The 6,000-nt window shown below is 38.2% G+C and overlaps 1 protein-coding gene across 1 annotated transcript in view; it reads left to right on the top strand.

Moving 5' to 3' along the window:
- Nucleotides 1–1,306: 1,306 nt before the first annotated feature.
- LOC118266868 (uncharacterized) overlaps nucleotides 1,307–6,000 on the top strand; it is a 38,126-nt gene continuing 33,432 nt past the window's right edge. Inside the window, exon 1 of the mRNA XM_035580467.2 lies at nucleotides 1,307–1,667. The gene's annotated coding sequence lies outside the window, so the exon portion shown is untranslated. The remainder of the gene's footprint in view (nucleotides 1,668–6,000) is intronic.

Below are 6,000 nucleotides of genomic sequence, written 5' to 3'. Positions count from 1 at the left end.
GTTCCATTGTAGCAACTACGGCGTAGTTACGATGCTGCTACTATTGCGACGTAGTCACTGACACCTATTGCGTGAGCTTTATTGCGGACTTTATTTAAGGTCCCTCAATTAAAATCAACTAGTAGAAAACTTCTTGAATGCATGATAGCAAGAAAAAGGCATGAATGTCTCTATTTAATACAAATAGTAGTATCTATCTACATATTATAGGTTTTCTTTGATGGAATAAAACGGTAAACGCACAGACTGATCACCTGCTAAGGAATGGCCGCCGCCCATGGACATCCGAAACACCAGAGGCGTTACTAGAGCGTTGCTGGCCTTTTAGGGATAAGAAATTTAAGGGTTGCTGAGGAATTGGGGATTGGGACGGGGGCTATTTGGGCCTCCGGTAACCTTACTGACACAACGAAACACAACGCAAGCGTTGTTTCACGTCGGTTAGCTGTGGAGGCCGTGGTCTCTCCGGTCGAGCCGGCCCATTCGTGGCATGGCGCTCCCACACTTAAAATATATTTATTTGAGTGCATACATACATACACCTACAACCTATGAATGGCCACTGCTGACCAAAGGCTTCTTCTCGCTCGTAAAAAGTTTGAGCATTAATCAACACGCTTGCTCAATACGGGTTGACGATTTCAAACTTATAATAATAAATTATAAGCCCAGGTTTCCTCATGATGTTTTCCATCAGCGTTAGTCAGTGGTGTCTAAATAATCTTAGAAAGTACATTATAACTCGAAAAAAGTCACATTGATACTTTGCTGTTGGTAGGTTTCGAACCTGGCACCCTCTTGCATAAGAAGCGGGCGTCTTAAACCTCCGGGTCACCACGACATCATCATCATAATTATTATTAAATGCAGTAATTGATAAATTTTACCGAAGAATATGAAGGTTTCTCCATTAAGAATCGGCAAAACTAAATGTTTTATTTAGGACAACTCCCACACACAGGTGTTAATAAGTTATTTTTGGGAGAAATCGGTAGTATTTCTAGCTTCCATAGTTAGGCAGGACATAAGGCCGCAAGTTCGTAAAACATGAAAGTTGTATTTGATGGTTACGTTGCATTACATTTTGCATCGCACCGCACGGAAGAAGCGAAGCAGGTTGCGAGCGGGAGGAGGGCGGGCGGTGCGGTGTCCGTCTTCGGACGGTCTCGTGTGGTTGCGCGGTTGCGCACTGCGCAGCGTGGAACGCGACGCGTACCTACTGAGTATTGATCGACGGAACGCCAGTGGCGCCACGGCGCGGTCTCAGCTGGCGTCGCAATCGTACCTCGTGCGGTAGCTGTCAAATCAAAGTGACGTAACCGCTAGGGCGGCGCGCACACGGCCGCCGTCAGCCGCCTGTTCAGTACGTCCGTGTAATTGCTCCCGCCGTGTTGCACTCGACGCCTTGCGTCTGCGGTCCAGTGCACTGTGTTATCTACGCGGTTGATTCCGCGAGGCAGGTGAGGTTGGGGCCGGCGTGGCCCCGGCCGTTAAGAGTGTGCCCATCTTGGCATTGATCGCATCTCGTCTAGTCCAATGTTTATAAACAGCCGGCCGCATCCATTCGCTCCCTCTTGTTTTTGATACATTTGCTTGACAGCGTGCGATTTGGACGGCTGATCCTGAATGCACCGGCCGCAACGACGCTCAACTCGGATTCAGTGCACGTATGTACGCTTGCACTTATTTATCCCGAATTTGTTTCCCATACTTCACTGACGACAACGCGTTTACGTATGGCAGACTATAAATAATACCTAAGTGTTCCCAATACATGCATGTAAACAGAAACATAATGTCGGTTTTGGAGATATTTCAAATCTATGTACAATTATAAACTTTATAAGTCGTTTTACTTCTAATCGTCCTTATTCTTTTACATATTCCTTACTATCTTCTTACCTTCTGTTCGTTGTATTTATGTAGTATCTTGAAGGTCTCGTAAGCATCCGGTGACGGTCAATCTAGTCAATAGGAGGGTGATGCAGGTGATCACTGCGTCTTAAGTGGAGTTCGGTAGTTTAAAACTGCGAATCTAAGTACGTATTTATAAAAAGAAACTTTTGGGAAGCACGTAGTTAGCTGTTATGTAAAAGAAAACAACCAAAAAACAAAATTAAACGTTAACGAGGAATGGTTACAGCCGTTACAGGCAAATCAAACTATTTATTTACACCAGTACCTAATCGTCATTATGGTGGTTCCTTGACGCGTTAACCCACTTGGCATTGCTTTTTCATAGACGATGACCTCAAATTAGAACTACCTACATCGATTTTGGAGTTACTTTGTATACTGCAATAATTATACGTATAGTTAGTTTACCTTGATTGTTTTGCTAAAATGGAGACGCTTGACGGTAAGGTTTAGATTTTAGTGATCAATTAGAGTAGAAAGTGTAATAATAACTCGTCCATTAAATGCTTTTGTTTATTACATTCTCAGCACTGTTTACCATGCCATAGTGCAAAGGAATTTTACATTAAGAGTTCATATTATTATTTTCTGATTAAGTAAAAACCTTGCTGTTTGAACCACTAATTTTTCCATGTGCGCCAATTGTTCACATTACATAATAAATTAGTACGACCTAGTTTTGATAGATGATTAAGTGAGGCCACGTCTGAAATTCTAGGTCTATTTAATAGCAGGAAATGTACGTTTTCTTATGTTCGCGACTTCGGTCTCCTAAACGTAGGACATCCTGTAGTTGATGTCTGCTAGTCATCGTGACGGAAACGATGAAAGTGGACCAGAAACGCTGATAGTAACTTAAAAGCTAGCAGAATCTTTAACAAAAATATATAGGATTTTCATTGATATATTATACATATATGCAGGGCATACTTAATTTAAAGTCAGGTGGTAGTTGTTAGCGAGCGGTACGTGGCTCACGTGCCTGTAAACCAGATGTTTGAATGTGGTCAAAACAAGAGCATTAAAGGATCGTAGCAAGTGGCGTTCTGTACTTTCATGCAATAGTTACCTATGATAGTGAATGGAAACTGAACGAATAAACCTGTAAAAAGTTTCAGTAATAGTATTTTCACGCATATCATTACAATTTGAATAATGTACTGAAGTAAGAAAAGAATAAATAGTTTCGTGTTTTATAATTAAACGAATGTTTAAGGAAAGCTGCAGCGAGAATATCTGGAACAGATAATCTCGGACGTTAAAAGTTACATTTACGAGGAATTCCCAAGAAGAAGTAGGTAAATAATGCGTAGTTTCGGTAACGGTGACAGTTTATTCGACTAACAGACAACTATGCCGTCGTCCGATTCTTATGAGAAATGAAAGATCACATATTTCAACTTGCCAGTAAACAGATATTTAATCTTTTCGATGCAGAAATAATATTATGAATAAAAATATTCGCTTCTTGATTTGAAATTGTCAAATAAAGGGTCGATTAAAAGTTAATTAAAGGTGAGATAATAAATGACAACAGTAATAACCATACCTTTATTTATCAATATTCTGATCGTAAACTCATGATTAAGTAGGTAGGTACGTCTTATACTAAAAATAATACCTACTTCATTTTACCCTTTCGTATCAATTGTCTAATAATGAGCATATTTTGTTTCCAATAATAACCATTCTGTATTTTTATACATAAAACATTTTTTATCGGTTATTAAATTTGATTTGAAGTGAGCGTATACTAACAGCTTTGTTTACGAAATTTGCTTGGTCACTGTGGGTTTATTAATAGCTAGATGCTTTAGGTATTTTAGGTAAATGCATCGCTCCATGTCGCCGTGGTGATGTCATACGGACAAACAAACATTTAATGTCGTACAATAGTGACCCTCTCCCTGCCCACGTCATCTGGGTGCGCCGAATCTATGTCCACTGTCCACCTACAATAAGCGACAGACAATGTTCACTTGATGACCTGATACATTTTCAAACATTATCAAAACGTACCTAATTGTATTGAGTTTATTTTTTATACTAAGTACTTAACGTTAAATACTTTACGTCAAGTATCGTAGCTTTTTATTTACATTTACCTAAATTCCTTTTAAGAGGAAAATTAAGCTTTACGAGTACTCTTGACTTCCAAGAAAATGTTACTTATTGGAAACTTGAAAAATACTGTAAGTAAACATTTTTGAATACAATATAGAGTTTAACAGGCTTCAGTTACGTTCAAGGGACATTGCTCGTATTTGAATAGCGAAAATGTTTGCTTTGTTAGAAGTTGTATGGAAGTTGACAAACTCGAGTACCTACGTAGTTCGAGTTCCCTAATAAAATTACATTGTTAGTCGTCGGTTCTGGTTTTGTTTATTTTTCTTGGGTTTTTTCCATTACATCAACAGCCTATAAGTGCCCACTGCTAACCAAAGGTCCCTTCTCGCACACAGAAGGTTTGAGCATTAGTAATTCGGAAAAAGTCACATTGGCACTTGCCGTTTGGTAGGTTTCGAACCCGCGTCCGAACGCATGCGAAGCGGGCATATAATCTTCGGTGCCATCACGACACCCCAAGCAACGGTTTTTTTTTCAATACGAATTATATTTATAATATTAATATTATGTGTGTAAGTATGTATTTTACAGTTTTTACAAACGTTTGTGATCAATAATAATAATAATCTGTCGGTATAAGATTGTACGATATGATACTAAGTATGTATTTAACTAAACTTCATTGAAACGATTCCTTTAAAATTCATAAAATTGACTTAAATATTCTAATTCGAAAAAACTATTTTGTCATTTGGCAAAAATATGTTAAATGAAAATCAGTTGTCTAAAGTAAACCGTTAGTTAGCGGTATCATATAGCATAATATAATATAAATAAGAAATAATATATTATGCGATATAAATGTCAGGACAACTTATTATTGCGAAAAAATGTGTTTCATCGAGTTTATCGGCCTGACTTTATTCGTGTTACGAAATCTCTTGAGTCTGTACATTGCATTACAAACCTGCTTTTGCTTATGTCATTAAAATAGCGAAACAGTCGCAAAATGTGTCTGCGCCGTACGTGTGTACCATAATGATTTCATTCAGTCGCGTTAAAGTTTTTCTCTTTGGTTACATATTATGGCCACAAGCAACATTGGTTTAAGTAATCGCGGAAGTTGAACAACAACAAACATATTCGATCCCACCGGAAATAAATTGTAATGAATCAGCCGTCCACTTTATTTTTATAAGATTTCATTTGCGACTCCGGTGGGGCAGCCATGGCAGTATACTCCATTACATTTTCTAGGTTTATGAACTTATGTTGTTAGATTTTATGCTTATCTGGTCAGGAACGTTAATAACAGTTTCTACGGATATGTGATAATTTTACTGGTGCTTTGCCGCAGTTGTATATCTACTGGAACTTTTAAGAGTGAGATTTTTAAATAATTGATTATAGCGTTTTGTTTTCTCTGGATATTATTACCCATAACCGTGTTTACTGATGTTACCTACAAGCTTTGAAAGTATACCTACAACACAAGTAGCCCTACGGCTCGGCTGCAATTACGCATGAATACCTCAACTGGACATGGTCTATTTAACAAACGTCTTTCTCCCTCCGTATTGCTAACACTTCCCAGTACTCACTGGGAAGTGCACAGTATGTCGTCTCTCTCATAGATGCTTAAATGACATGCAAATATAATCTTAATTACGTTGTTGGAGGGCAAATTAAATGATTACACGTATTTGCCATTGTTCGTTCAACCTGATACAGTTGTTGCAAATACTTTATATAATTTTGCCCATGTTCTTTGCACGCAACCATTCACCGTAATTTCGTTTTATGAACACCCACAGACGAAACTAGATCACACGCAAAAAAATTAAATCAATTTTAATCTGCTCGAAGTTATAACTTTTAGAAATGTGCTCAACTACCGTGAAACGATATTAAAAGTTTATTCATTTTGTTCGGCACAGGAAGTGAATTACGGAGAGTTTGATGGATTTGTAAGCAAACCGATTGAAGACATCTTTGCGTACACCTGTTGATGATTGT

This window comes from Spodoptera frugiperda, chromosome 25 (assembly GCF_023101765.2).
Source record: "Spodoptera frugiperda isolate SF20-4 chromosome 25, AGI-APGP_CSIRO_Sfru_2.0, whole genome shotgun sequence".
In the NCBI taxonomy this organism is placed as follows: Eukaryota; Metazoa; Arthropoda; class Insecta; order Lepidoptera; family Noctuidae; genus Spodoptera; species Spodoptera frugiperda.
This window is presented reverse-complemented; position numbering and strand designations above follow the sequence as displayed.